The sequence below is a fragment of the Apteryx mantelli genome, chromosome 3 (genome assembly GCF_036417845.1).
Source record: "Apteryx mantelli isolate bAptMan1 chromosome 3, bAptMan1.hap1, whole genome shotgun sequence".
Lineage (NCBI taxonomy): Eukaryota > Metazoa > Chordata > Aves > Apterygiformes > Apterygidae > Apteryx > Apteryx mantelli.
In genome coordinates, this window is record NC_089980.1 from 47,020,460 (window position 1) to 47,036,030 (window position 15,571).

Sequence of the window (15,571 nt, forward strand, 5' to 3'; positions counted from 1 at the left end):
CTTTACATAGAGTCTCATTGAGCATTCTGTTTTGTGCTGATTAATCTCATTCAATTTATGCCTGTTTCATTCTGGGACACATATCAGTCTCTGGGAGTAGAGAGTCCATCTGAGACTATAGGGAAAAATCATTTGGGTGCAATTAGTCTACAATAATATTTAGCCTCAGATCAGTTCTGTACAAGAGTGCTTTTCACAGCTGCCTCAGACTTGCTGGCATAAATTGAGTCACATGAGTTATTAAAAATTTCCCTGAAAAATACAGCTTTTAGCTGCTGGACAGAAACAAATATTCATATCTCAATTTTTGAGGATATTTCTGAAAGGTTTGAGAGATTCTATGAACACTTTCAATTGTAAGTACAATGTTTTTGTTCTCCTGGGCTAGGAACAAATTCATCAGAAAGGCAGAAATTTATTCAAGGCTTCAGTTATTACCATCTTACCCACTGTAACTATGTTGACTTTGCTTTTCTTTTCAAAGGTTGAAATAATACCAGAAAGCCCACGCTTCACTTCTTAATATTATTCACACAGATAAATACTTTAGACTTTAACTGTACTGTTAGAGTTATATATCACAGACTATTTTTATTCAAAGTTAAACATTACTTATGTAAGCATTATTTTCCTACATTATCATAGGTTTCTATTGATTTAAAGAAAGGTTTAGAGGGGGATTATATGAATTTAGAGAGACCAGTGTTTTAGCTACTAGGCTAGATGAACCCTTGGTCTGACACAGGTTGGTCAAGTGATCAGGGAGCACAAGTCCACCTTTTAACCTTAATATATGATAATATTGACTGTTTTCATATTCCAGATGAAAAATGGCAGATCTTTGATATCACACTGAACTGATTTATTTGGTTATGTCTTCCGCTGTACACTGTTAATATATTCTGTACCATGGAAAATATAGTGCATATTAGTCCACGTAACCTATACAGTGCCTATACATTTACACCAGCTGTTGCCATCTTACCTCTTTACATTCTTGAATTGCAATAGAAATATTCCATGTAAGATTGTTTTTCAGAAAATGAAAGCATATGTAATATGTTGATAAGACTTTCCCTTGTGTTTATAAAGGCAAGTTTTATTGTGCTTCTCTGTCATGTAATTTAATTAAACTTATGCATCTGTGTCTATAGAACTATACTTTGGACTCTCAGTTTGTTAGTCACTGGTTCAAAATCTTCTCAGAAACTAGTGACTCAATGAAGTCTTGCCATAGTGACTCAATGAAGGCTTGCCATAAGCAAGTATCTTTAGCATGCAGAGAGTCCAAGTTATTTGAAATGAATTTTTTTTTTCGATAAAAAAGGGCTGTTGTTGAGGTGAAAACTCAAAGTTACACACACTGTGCTTGAATTTTCTTAGATGAGTGTCGTGGGGTCTTTGTGTGCTTACAAAGAGGTAAGTTAATGGAAAATATATTGGCAATGCAAACAAAACACCTGCAAATGAAATCAACTCACAGTGTGCATCATTAGGAAAACAAAAAGCAGGGCACATCTGAAAAATTGAAGATGGCTATTGGCCCTACCTCCAAATAGCAAAATAAATTTTTTAAGGAGAAAAACAAAGCTTTTTGTTCTTCTTTTTTTTTTTAATATTAATCATTAGGCTTCAGTGAGCAGCAAAGAAAAGCTACACTGATGCTAAATGTACAGCTGGAGCCCTGGGTTACCTCACACCTACAGAAAAGCAAGCCAAGGGTGTGGATGCTTGCCTATGATAAGAAGTAAGGGAATGGGACAGCCCTTGTTCCTTCAGAGCCTCGCTGGAGCTGCTGCAGGGGTGTGTGAAGGAATCTGCACCACTCCAGCTGACAAAGGAGGTCGAAGTCATGGGGATAAATGCTCAGAGAAGAACCTCTTCTTTGGTCTTTTAGAACATACACTGAAGCAGATCTTCAATTCCCTAGCCTGGACAGTCTTAAGTATCACTGGAGAAGCAAAAATTTGTTTGCTTAATTTGCCTTTTGTTTATGACTTGAAGTGCTCTCATTTTCTTGCCTCTAGAAGGCTGTACTGAGTGGTTGTCCATTCTGCAAATTTTGGCCCATATTGGGTTTTCTAATAAAACATCATTGAAGCTGTGCTGTCTAAAAAGAGAAGTAGATGGTGATGCAGGATGTAACCAAAGGCTGAAGAGCATCAGTGAAAATAAGTGGCAAGAAGGAAATTCTTCAGTTTATTCCCCCACCTCACTCCCAGGCTGGCAGGAGTTCTTGTGCAGTGCTACCATTGGCATAAAGCCAATTAACCCTGACTATCAGTGCACAGTCAGTAGGCAAAAGGCATATCAGACCCTGAGTGTTTAAAATTCTGAACAGAGTATTTTACATGGCTGCACTTGGAGATCTTCATTCATTTATATAATACCTATTTGCTTTGACCGTATTAAAGCTGGTTTATGATTTTTGTAGTTTGACACTATTGTCACTGGTCTATGCAATTCCTAAAATGTTTTCCTTTCACAATTGCACAAAGCAACAATTATCTAAAAGGGAAAAAGAAAATAGTAATTTCTGTTTGAGCATAAAGAGGAAAAGAAGAAACATGGCCAGAATTGAATGTTTCATCTTCCAAAAGGCCTCAGATTCTCCAGAGATGTTCTGGTCTTGAAGTTTAAAATCTAAAACATTAGGAAGGCATAAACAAATTATTTTGACAAAATACGTTGCCTTTCCTATTTTCTCTCTCCTTTTTCCCATGTATATTTATCCGATTTTTTACTGAAATCCTAATTATGAAACTCATTCACCTAACAACCGAGTAGGTTGTTACCTCGATCCTTAAGCAGGGCTTACTGCTTACTACGATATTCTAGGCAATTGTGTAGGTATTTTAGTATGTTCCACTAGAGATAAATTATCCTGGAGGACATTCGTGGTTGTTTGGGGTGTGCACTGGAGCCAAAGCAGTATTGCCATGGAAAATCATTGAAACAGTTATGCCTCAAACTAGTAGGTCTCCATAGCAACTTTAAAAAAATAGTGACAGCTGTACCAAGAAATTTACTAATAGAAGCTCTTAACAAATTTGTCTAGACTCAGTCATACTTCATACTTATTATAACCTGTAGAATGATCGTAAGAAAATGAAGTGCAAAGGAAAAGTATGGAATATCTGCTTTTCTGACATTTCACACTGACTTCAGTGAAGTTACCTGACCTGTGATCTGAACATCCATGGCCCATATAACCATTAAATGTAAAAATGGCTAATAATTTTGCTTAATTATAACTTAATTTCTTCTAATGCAGACAACATTTCGTTTGCTATGTGCTATATCTGGAGCTGAAATTTCTCATTTATAAGTATAAATCAGAGCTAGATGTTCTTAAAACACATAGGAAGATTCCCATGCTCCAATATTCGTTTCCATGTAGTGGTTATAACTGTCTATTCTGAAAAGATTGAATGAAAAATACAACAGGAAGAGAGACTGTTCTAAAATGGCATTACCCAAATCCAAATAACTGACAACTGAGAAAAAAGAAAAGGATCCTGTGTATTTATAGATCAAAGTTACATTGATATAGTAGAAGATAGATTACTAGCTTTGGTGTACTAAAAATGTTCCAAACACACTAGAGAATAAGGCAACTGGCTTTGGAGCCATACAGCTACAATCTGTATCAAAAACAAATATTTGTATGGGTGGACATCGGTTTAGGAGACATATGCTGCATATGACATAGGCTGCTGATATTAAGGCATCCTTTGAATTTCTAAAATTATATGTAACAGTTTCATATCTCAAAAAACAGTTACATCTAGTGTCACAGAATTCTATATGGGACCCTAAGTGAAGAATTAATTACAGAAGTAAAAAATTAGTGACTGCTTAGATGAAAATGGTTCTATCATCTTGATTACATTTTTACTGTGGCCTCTGTCAATAATACATATTCTTGGGGCATGAAAGACATTTCATGCTTTTCAAAATGACAATTTAATAAAGCTGAAAATAATTTTGAGACAATCAACTGGGGGAAAATGTAAACAGAAAAATGAGAAAGGTGATTGTCCATTTGTTGAACAATATTTTACTAGATGCCCAAATAACATATTTCTGAATGATGTTGTCACAGTGACCTAAAGAAAGAGCAGCATGGGTCAAAGTAAAATGAAAAGCATCTGTAAATCATGGGTGAAAAGTGGAAAAAAGCTGAAGTAATTTGTAATAACAACTGTCTTGGAAACCGTAGAAAGTAGATTGTGGAAGCAAGTTGGCAAAGACAAAATCTATGGTTAGCAGATTTAAGAATGAAAAGGTAACCAAAGGAGTTCAGTTGCACTGCGAATCCGAATAAAATTATTGTTCTGTGACTGTATGACAATAGTAGAACTGACAAGAATTCATGAAAAGCAGAATCTCAGTTACTTTGTGTCTGCATTTGGGGAAAGCCAGATGGTATAGTCATATGATATGATGATGTAATCCTTTTAGTTTTAACCAGTTACACAGCAGTTATTAAAGTTAGACATTTTAAAACCTGCATGTCTAATTAACTTGCGTCTGATAGTTTTAAAAGAACTAGCAAAAGACACGCTTGGGCATTTAATGTTGATTATTGAAGTCTTGAAACACTGGCGAAGTTTCCAGGAACTGGAAAAAATCTAATGTTGTGCCAATATTTAAAAATGATAATAGGAATAACCTAAGAAATTAAAGGCCTATCAAACTGAGATTGCTCAAACATAATTAATGTCCATCAGCATGAGCTTCTCAGAAATAAATTTTTTCAGACTAATTTGATACCATCTTTTGATGACATTACAAGTTCTCTTCAATCTCATTAATATTGCTGATGTAATAAACTTTTTGAAAGGACTTGCAGTAACACCAGAAGACATTTGGTTAAGAAAATAAAACAACAGAAAATCCACCTGATCCCTATGAATTTATTTAAAAAATAATAGGCCTTATAACTCTAAATAGGGAATCATCACGATGATTGTCTGTTTCTTGTGAGGTTCTTTTTCCTCTACATTATTTAACATCTTTATCAATGAGACATAAGAAAACATAACATTTTGCTGATAAAGTTTTCTTATGTCACTAAAACTGGGCAGAATTAAATGATAAATGAGGCTGATGAGTGACAGAACAATCTGAATTTCTTGATATAATGAATCAAGATACGTTTTTTTGTAAGCCCATACAGTGAGGAACAGTGTGAGCCACACTTGTAGGATGGAAGAGACTCCATGCTGGGAAATAGAGACTGAAAAGGATTTGATTTTATGATGGATAATCAGATACACTTGGAGCTCCTGCGGTGATCCATGGCCAAAGTGCTAAAATGATCATTGAACTATAATCAGGAGAACATGAATAAAAGTGGGGAGGTTATATTACCCAGGCGCAGATTTACTATGAGGGGAATGGGAAGGCGCTAGAGAGGTGACAGTTCATTAGAAAGGTCTGGCCTGGTACATGCTTTGTGTGTTTGATGCAGGAGAAAGTGGGCCACTGCACAGCTCCCCCCGCACGCCTCTGCGTCCATCCATCCCTGTCACCTCTGGTTTTCAGCACTGCTACTGGTATTATACTGGTATGTATAGAGTTCTGCTGCCCTCCATTCAAAAAGATATTAAAAAAGAAAAAGTTTGAAGGGGACTCTGGATATGCTTAAGGGATTGGAAAATATGCTTAAAATGAGAGACTTGCACTCAAATTCTTTTAACTTATCAAAGAACAGAAAACTGGCATACAGGAATCCTTTATTTTCCTGGCAAAGATTAACAAACTTCACAGCCTAGAATTAGACAAATTTAGGTTTGAGGCAATGTACGATAGTGAAGAGAATTGCCCACTGCAAAAACTTACTGAACTTTGAAGTGGATTTTCCCTGAACAGAAAATTTGAAATCAAGATCAGCTTCCAGAGATGCAGTCTGGCTTAGCTGCACTATTGGTCATGATGCAGACATTAATTTAGGGGAGTTCTGTAGATGTGTGGTGGAAGGAGTCAGGTTAGGTGATTGCCAGATTCCTTCTAATTGAAAATCTTTGAGTCAAAAATGTGAAGTAACCATGCTTTTCCACTGACATGATTTAGGGCAAGGACTTGAGGGCCTTCTTAAAGAATATGTTTCACAAGTAATTTTAATTTATAAGCTAAATATCAGATTTCTAAGTCTTAAATTAGCTCATTCTTCACTAAGTAATACAAGGTTGATTTTTCTGATTCACATAAAGAACAGAAGTTCAGCTAAATTAGAAAACCTTGACTTCTGTTTCTATAGAAGCATATTCAGAGATCCTCATGTCCATCCCTGTACAAAGGGAAAAGAATCCAGAATAATGCGCTATGTCTCTAGAGGGTAACTCTAAATTGTGGGAGGATCTGTCCCGCTGTGAGAACTCTGAGCAACAGCTCCAGTCTGCTTGCCGGTGATCCCTGTCCCCTTTGCATGTCGCCCTGCAGGAGATATGTTAGGGCTCGGTTTGGGGAAGAGGGGAGGAGATAACTGAGGGAAGGGAGTAAGGAAGTAGATAGAGACTCCTGTGCCTACTCTGTTTTTAGAAAATATTCCTCTTTTTGCTTTCAGATGCCTTTATTTGCTCAAAGTTTTTTATTTCCAGTTAAATCTTTCTGCTTAATGGTACATATTAACTCAAGCCATTTTTGTTTCTCCTTTCTTGTTTCAGATTACCTGTTGGAACAATTTTGCATGCTGTTGAGTCACAGCTCTTATACCTGATTGAGCTGTCCATTCATCTTCCACCCTCCTGTTATTACTTCGAGTGATTCAGAGCGCTATCTTCTCATGCAGCCTCCACAAAGAATTTAAAAAAAGGAAGAAAGCCTTTTCAAACACACCAACACACCCAGTCGTTCTCATGGTCAGTCATTGATTCTGTGTTACAAGCATGCTATCTGCAGTTGCCTCAGTGAAATTATGAAAAGCATTCCTTCTTGAACATTCGTTGTCTTGCCTAAAACTCAAGAGATGATCTATACAGCTTGTGAACTTTCATTGAGCTAAAACAAAAAAGGCTGGAGTGACTGGGCAAGAGCACGGAGACGACTGTGGTGGGCAGGGGAACAGTGCCATGGCCTTTGGGGGGCAACACTGCTGCAATTACCCTTAGAAAAAGATGAACATCCCAAAAGATGAGCATCCTGCAGAGGCAAACAGAGAAGGGCAGACTTCCTGTGGCTTCCTGAGCCATCTGGTAGGATTCATGGACAACCTGGAGAGCCAGGTACCTTTAGAGACTGCCGGAGAAAACATACCAGGAGAGTGACCTTCTTTGCTTAATTCTGTAGAGCTGTTTGGTTTGGGTTTTTTTTGAATAATCCTTACAGACCCTATGAAATTTCTGTAGTGCTCTCTTGGTTTGAACTCTGTCTCGGAGACATTTATATAAAGGTGCAGCCTCAGCATTATTTTGCTTATACATATGCTTGAGTGTGTGTATGTACTATCTGCATCTGGAATGAGGGGCTGTATTAAAAATAAAATAATTATAAAAATAAAATGAAGTGGCCTCACATGGAAAGCATTTGGAAAGGAAAATACCAGAGTAAAAATGGAAAAATAAGTACGTGTCAGACCAGCTGCAGGTTAGAAGCAACTCTCAGTGAAGCCAGTGGGATTTGCTGGTGCCCTATGCAAGGAGGTTGAGTCAAGGCATGTACAAGCAGTCTGGTGACCAGGGCCTTAGTCATGCCTACAGTCATGTTTTTAACTTTAACCTTGTTGGCTTCAGGAGTATTTCTCAGAAGCTAAAAACATCCATTTTAGCAAGACTGTGCCCATAGGCAGTAGTATCCAGGAGGGAGATTCTTGGAGCAGGAAGCAGGAAACTGTTGAAGGTGCAGTCCCCAACAGATATGTGGGGCATAGGGAAGCATCCCTGTCCTCTTCAGTTAGAAAGAGAAGTTCCCCTAATGGTTAAATTCATGTATTAAACCCTTCTCACTTTATTCCTGCACAAGGCTAAAGAGATCCCACACTGCAAACAAGTCGTCATACATGAAGTTATTTGTCAGCCCATAGGTTAAGAAAGGATGTTAGTACCTCCTTTAACAGGATCACTCACATGATTAAAGTTAGGCAAGATTTTAGGAACCTTAGAAAATCAGCCACCTAATAAACTCTGCATTTCAAGTTAAAACAAATTACATTGAAACAGCATGTTTTATGTCAACCAACATAAAGAAGAGATATCACAGCAACAAAGCTTTGTCCTAAAAATTATTAAACTGTTTGGTCCTTCAATAATTGAAGAAGCTTCATTACCACGCAAACAAAAAACAGGTTGGCTATTCACCTTTGGAAGATGGCATTTGCATTGCTATAATAGAAGACCTTAGAAAACTAATGAAGGAGCATAAAAATGCAAATCACTGCAGCTAATTGGCTGTGCCTTCTTACACCTTCTGAATTATTAATTTATGACAGAGTAAATCTGCCCCTTTTAAATAATATAATAAAGAACAACATTGTGTTCTACGCTGTTGAGTAGGTAGTATTTGTTCCCTTAATTTTATGGTAAGTTGCTCTTGTTGTTTGCACTTGCAAAATGCTTGCAGTGTTCTATAAAACCATGCAGGTCCAGAACTCTTCTCATGCAGAATGGCACCATTAACTTTCCTACTTCTAATTCCTATAACAGCCTTTGCTGTACGTGAGCACAATTGTGCAAGTGCTGGATATCGTATCTGGAAGGCCCCATACATACACTGTGCATAGTTACTGAGGCTGTGTAGGGCACGAACAGTGGATCTAATACTTTGAAAAAGGGCTAGATTTACTGAACTTGCATTATACAGCCCAAATACTCTATGTTTATCTGACAAATACTGGATTCATACATTTAAGTAAGTCTGTGTGATAAGGGCTTAGAAAAATTAATCTCAGATTGCACAACTTACTTTTTTCACTGATAGTTTCACGTACATCCTAATAACATGCCCAAATTAACAATTTTCAATTTTAAAAGTTATGTTCCAACCCTTTGTGCTGGGCACTTTTTCATAGGTAATGCATGTGTGACCAAGATGAGAAGAATTTGCTCTGTGGGATGGATCATTGTTTTACAGGATACAGGCAGTAATCATCAGCAGTAGGTAAGAATGCCTATCCATTCCTCTTCACGTGAAGAATAATGTTAATTTATTTTTCAGAAATCTGCCTTTTGAAATTAAATTTCTCCATTTTAGCCCCCAAATAATTCATGTTTTAAAATGTAGCTGAAACAAGTTAAAAGTTCTGTTATATAGATTATATGTTCCTTGGTGCATGGTACTTTAAAACAGAGAAATCCACGTGCCTGGCTAGAGTCTCAGCTGCTAGTGTGATATGGGTGTGTAAACCAGCCACCGCAGGGAGGCAGCTCATGAAAGAAGCTTTGCTCAGGGTTAAGCATTTGCCAAATCAAGGCCCAAGTTATGAACACAACAGGAGGGAATAACATGTTCAAAGATTTCCAGTGTTAGAGGCAGGTAAATGAAAGCCGAAGAATATACAATCTGATTTACTTTTATTTTATTTATCTTTTAGGTGTTTTGTGATTTGATTGTACGTTTTTGCCTACTTCTCCTTCTTTAGTATCCAAATAGTTCACTAACATCAATGTATTTTCTGGGTGGGAAAGGAATGTTATCTCCAGTTTACAGAGGTTGAATTGAGACACGTAGGGTAGGTAAAATAGCTGCCCAAGGCTGCCTATAAAATCTTGGACTGGAATCTGGATTGCTGTCCCAGTTGTGGCACAACCACTAAGCCATCTTTTTTGCAGCCTGGATTTTCATAGAGTATTTTCTAAATAAAAAGAAAGAAAATTACCATCCCCCAGAATAACAAAGAGACCTTGGGTTTTTTTAAGCACCAGAAACTCTACCTAATCTTAGAGGAATTACGACTGCCCAGTGTCTCATGGTGGCCATAACATGCCAGTTTTTGTTACGCAGAATTCCCTATAAACTTCAGTGAGAAGCTCTCTGTGAAGAATCTCTGGAATATTATAGTTCAAGATCAGACTCAAACTTGAAAGAGACTGAAATTTGAAAGAGCTATACTAAGTATGGGGTTGCAGTATGCATTACTTAAAATATTAACCAAACATATATTAGCTGCTCAACTAAAGCCAACAGAGGCAGTGGAGAATATACCCATGTATATTACCTGGAGGAACAAGGAAAAAAACACCCCAGAGAGAAGTATTTCAGTAGGAGTCTATAGGTGGTAATTAAAGGCATTTAGGCATATAAGGATTTAGGTCAGAGAGATGTATGGGGAATGTGGCATTTACCTAAAACTCGCTGGTAGTGACTGCCACTGCCATCTCTGAACACCTGCAGTTTGCTTCTCTCTTAACTAGGAAGAAGTATAACAGATGTGTTTGTGCTTTAGTAGTTATTGAAGAAACAGAAAAAAGACCAAGGAGAGAATAACAATCTGTAGATCCACAGAGAGAGAGAAGAGGAGTATAGGGACTAGTCATTTTCATTTGTCAACAGCCAAAAACTAAAGGGCTTAGCCTGCAGCAAATTAGATTAAATATCAGGGAAAAATATGAATAGTCATGAGGGGAATATTTTAGAATCAACATCAATGGGGCTATTTAAGGCTAGACTTCCTAAACCACAGCTGGAGATGGTTTAAGATCAATTTAAATCTCTTGTCACAAAAAGGACCGTGGAGCTCACTAGAAACTGGTTGCTCTCACGTTTCCTTCACAGAAGGCCCTTTGAACTAAAAGGATACTTCTATCTAGTGCCTGATTCAGGCCTTATGGAAAGTAAAAGCCTAATGGAGAAACCTTCTTCCCTCCTTCATGTTTTAGCCCATTAACTGCACACTTTTAAACTGTTTTCTCATTTGCCTTGCGCCCCAGGTCCCAAGGAGCAGCAAACCTCTGGGAACTTGCCTGCCTTGCTGGAAGGGCAATGTTCATTTGCAAAGGCAAGACATTTTCTGTATGATTTCTGCCAACTGAGCTTCTGTAAGAGTGGGCTTTTGGAAGTGAAGCCAGAGTAATATTTGTTACCCCTCAAGGAAAGAAACTAGGCATACTTGACTAAGAAATTATGATACACTGACCATTCATTTGGGATGAACCACATCATTCCTTCATGAGCTCAATACTTTATGCCTAAAGTGACCTTTATTTACCTATGCTGATAAAACCATTATACCACCTCATCAGGTATTCACTATCTGCATAAACATCTCCTTTATTGCCCTGAATGTAAAAAGTACACAGCTTTCATAATGCCAGGGTTCTAATGATGGGAAATAAGCAATATGTAGCTAGAGTGCTCAGACTGATCCATAATGATTGCGGCACCATAACAGTAAGAAACATAAAGCAATGCTATAATATGTTAATCCAAGAGTGCCCTCTAGTGCTGACAATATTATGCAACTCAGGTATGGCATAGGAGAGCAGGTCTCCAACATGGCTGCCTTTGGGACATGACATGAGTCAGATTTACCATAGTGGAATGGGAATTAAAAAAAAAAAAAATCTGAACTGCCACATCTCCACTGGTTTATAGCTTATGTAGTACCTGCAATATGAGCCCAAACTGACCAAAGTCACTGCTACTTTTTCTTTTGTTGTAAGGTATTCCTATTTTACATTAATTTTCCACAGAAGCAGTTGACTACAGAAGATGCAAAGTGGTGGAGAACCCACACTTGCTAGATTAATGATTAACTGAATGAAGAATAAAGTCAAAAACTTTTTATGAATGAAAATTATTTTAAAGAAACCCGTTAGAGTCTGCAGAGCATGTTAAGTATATTTGGACAGGCCAGGTTGCTCTTCATAGTGGTGTCAGAGCTGCTCAGCAATTTGTGTACCTGGAATCCTTTGGCCTAAAAGACAATGATATGGCCACATTTGATGCAAACAGGTTAAAAAGAACCAGGGAAAAGATTTTTATTTCATCTCTACCATCACTTCCTTTCACTTGTCATTTAACGTCACAGATGATGGGAATTTTAGTTTTCAAATGACAAAAGTCAGGAAAGCCGATACTGATCACTGTCAGGTGGCTCCTGGTGTCACATCTTGTCTTTCCATCTCTTTTCAATGTCTAAGTTCAATTCCTAAATTCTTGGTAGAATAAAATGAGATTCTCTGCTTCAGGTTAAATTTAGGTCTATTGTTCCCAGCTGGAAAACAAATAAACAAAGGCCATTGGTGATAGCAGGACAAAGTAAGCTGTGTGCGGTGCTGCCTACAGGACATACCAAATCTTCTGCTGGGAAGTTGCCGCTGTATGGTTGGATTCGTTTTTCAAAGAGGACGGTATTACCAATTAGCATTATGGAAACAGACTTGGAGTATAGGTAGCAGGTTCAGTGTTTCATTTTTTGTGGTTTTGCACATAGTGAGATAGGACTGTAAATAAGCTCAAGCAACTCAAGGAAGTAAGTGGTATTTGCCTTCCATGTCCACCAATGATGAACTGGGGGCTTTGCATCTCTTTTCAAGGGGTTTGCCTGCATTAAACACACCGCTATTTGAATGACTGAGGAAATTATTGACAAAATCTCTTTAAGCGCATCTCTGGTACAAATTTCCATTTTGCCTAGTTATCTTCAGAATAACTCTATCTAGTTTGTTCCAGTTGTCTCAAATATCTCACTTTTGTGAGTAAAGACTGCTACTGTAAAGACTCCAGTTGCCAGCATTTGAAAAAGAAAGGATCCTTTGAGGGGCAGATGCTCAGAGGGAGAAAACTGTTTGGAAGTCGGTAAGGGCCTGGTACTCACCCTAGCTGAGAACTTGCTCCTGACTATGTAGTCTGTACCAAAGTGTAGTTAAAAGGTTTTTATGGACTTAATAGGCAGCATTTTATGGCATTTGAACTAAATTTAAAAAATATCAAGAGGTATTTTGATATAATAAATATTTTCAAACATTTCACCATGTATTTCGTATTTTAGAAGCAGAACTTAATTATTTCAAGAAAGGAAGGACATCTTGGGGTGAGGGACCATGAAAACTGGCAATAGTAGTGATGAACATGCTACTGTTGAATTAAAGTGCATAATCTTTTATACAGTGTTTGAAATAGCTAATCTTTTGGTTGGAATACCAAAGTGAAGCTACAACTTTAGTACAGAGTCATGATGGCATTTATCTTTGTGTTGAATCAGTGCAGAACCCTAATTAACCAAATAATTTATTAGGAGGCGGAGGGAATTTAGCTGAATGACTTGGATTACACCATGGGAAACAGTGAGGCAGCTTCTTAAGATATTTTTCTTTATCTCTCTCTAGAATTTCTTGAAGAATTAAAAGTTTGTTGAAGTGTCAAGAAGTCCACTGGTTTGAGAGATTTGTGGAAAAGTGACAGTTTTGGTGAAGTGACTCAGAACTGAGTTCAGAGTTTCTTATTGAATTAAATGTTTAATCAGATATTCTGTAATCTTTGTTTATGATTTTTATTTTGGTAAGAAAAAAAAATATAGTTCTGTTTTAATTTTAACACAATGGGGTTTTTTTTGGCATAGTTACTGAAGTAAAACTAAAGGAGAAAGATAAGGAGGACTTTAGACTGACCAGTTTGATATGACAATACAATGGTCTTTACAGTGGCTTTACAAATATTCCATCTTGCAGCCTCCCATTCTAAGGGAGCCTTTTGAAAAATATAAAAATAACAACATAACAAAACAAGAATACAGATACTTTTGCACATTAAAGCTTAACTGAACTTCTTTGGCTTGAAAACTTGTCACTGCCAGGTGTCAGTCAAAAGTATGGAATTCAGTACTGTGCTACACCTACCTGATAAATACCGGGAGCTTTGTTTAATCATTTTTCTTTTATTGAGTGATAGCTTCATACATTGAAGTTCAGTGCTTCCCAGGAAGGTATATCAGTTTGTATATACCTATAGGAAAGAAAACCTTTCATTTCTGGGGCCTTTGTGTATGGTATATTGACAACAGTGCTATTAAAATGTCGATAATGAATATTATTTACAGAGGAACGGATTTAAATTGATCTGTTATTTTTACCAATTAATTACTGTCCTCAGATTTCCGTTCCTAAAGTTGTTGCTCTTGAGTAGGCCCTAAAGCATGTTCAAGGTAAGGGAGCAGAACTAGTTTCTATAGCAGGAGATCCGTTGTTGCAGGCCTAGTTTCCTGGATGTTATTTGCTTGTTTTGGAAGTTTGGAATTCCATGTAAAGCTTGCCTTCTTCCTCTTCAATGAAATGGTGGAAGATTTTAAAAATAATGGGTATCTAAGGTTATAGTTTCAACTATCATGATTTAAAAAAATGCTGAGCAGTTCCATTTGATGCCAGAGAGATCACTGCTTTAGGAAGAAATCAGATGATTACTTATTTTTCAACCTAAATTTGGACCCTTATATTTTAAAAAACTGATGAATGTTTTAAAGCAATAAGTTAATAGAAATTTTTTATCACCCTGACACTTTAGAAAGAAATACTTGATATAATGAGAAGACTGGTCAAAAAATCCTACAGAAAATGGTACATGAAAATGTGAAAATAATTAGAATCTGGTGTGAAGGCCACATGGTAACATTTCTTAACAGAGAGAGATGCAACAAAAAGCAGGAACGTAAGAAAAAAACAGCACAGATTCAATGGCAAGGCTCAAGTGTTTTTTCTAAGCTAACAGAAATTCTTCAAAAAATGATAATTCTGTTCAACTGAATGACATAGAGAGGGTAGAAAGATGAGAATTCAGAGGTGTAGGAAAAAGGTGAAAAACAAGTAATCAGAAATATAAAAGACCAAATAAAACTAGGTCTTCAGTCAAGTGAAATCAGAAAACCCACATGAAAACCTGTGAGTTTGCTGAACTATTTATAGTTAGGAGAATAAAAGCATTGCAATATGGTGAAAGATTTTTCTTAATCTTCATCACATGGATTGTTGGGGAATATACTTTTCTAAAACCTATTCTTTTTAGGATACGAAAATGAAGGATGTTACAAGATCAGAGTGCTGATACCTGGAGATGCTGAAATAACATTCAGATATTTTTAAGCCAGGGCAGGCTTCAGTAAAAAGACTCTCTATAAAGATAAGCTATATCTTCTCTATAGAAGTTCACTGAAAAGTTAACGAAAATATAGAGAAGAATGGGATGACATTTTAATTGAATTTTCTTTTCAATAAATGCTTCATTCCTCATGAGAGGTGCCTGAAGAAAATAGGTATTCAAGGATTGATAACTGAAGTACTGCTATACTGACTGAAAGACAAAAAACCTCACTAAAGTGGGATTAAATGGTTATGTTTAGTATGGCCAAAGGTTAATTCTGGAGTGCCTCAGGCTCCCTCTTGGAAAACCTGCATGTGTTTACACACCGATTTTTCTTGAAAAGCAGGTGAGCACTGAGAGAAAAATTAGTTAGTTAGGTCAGATCGGATAGGACATGACTGTGAGAAACTCGGAAGGACCAAAACAAGCTAAAGCCTGGCTTACAATGAAAGTGGAAAATGTTGCTGAGAAGTGTAATGCAAGGCATGCAGAAAGAATCATGTGATACATTAACCTCAGCCATGCTGGAAAAAGGTGTTACTGCCATTTTCAGTGGAGG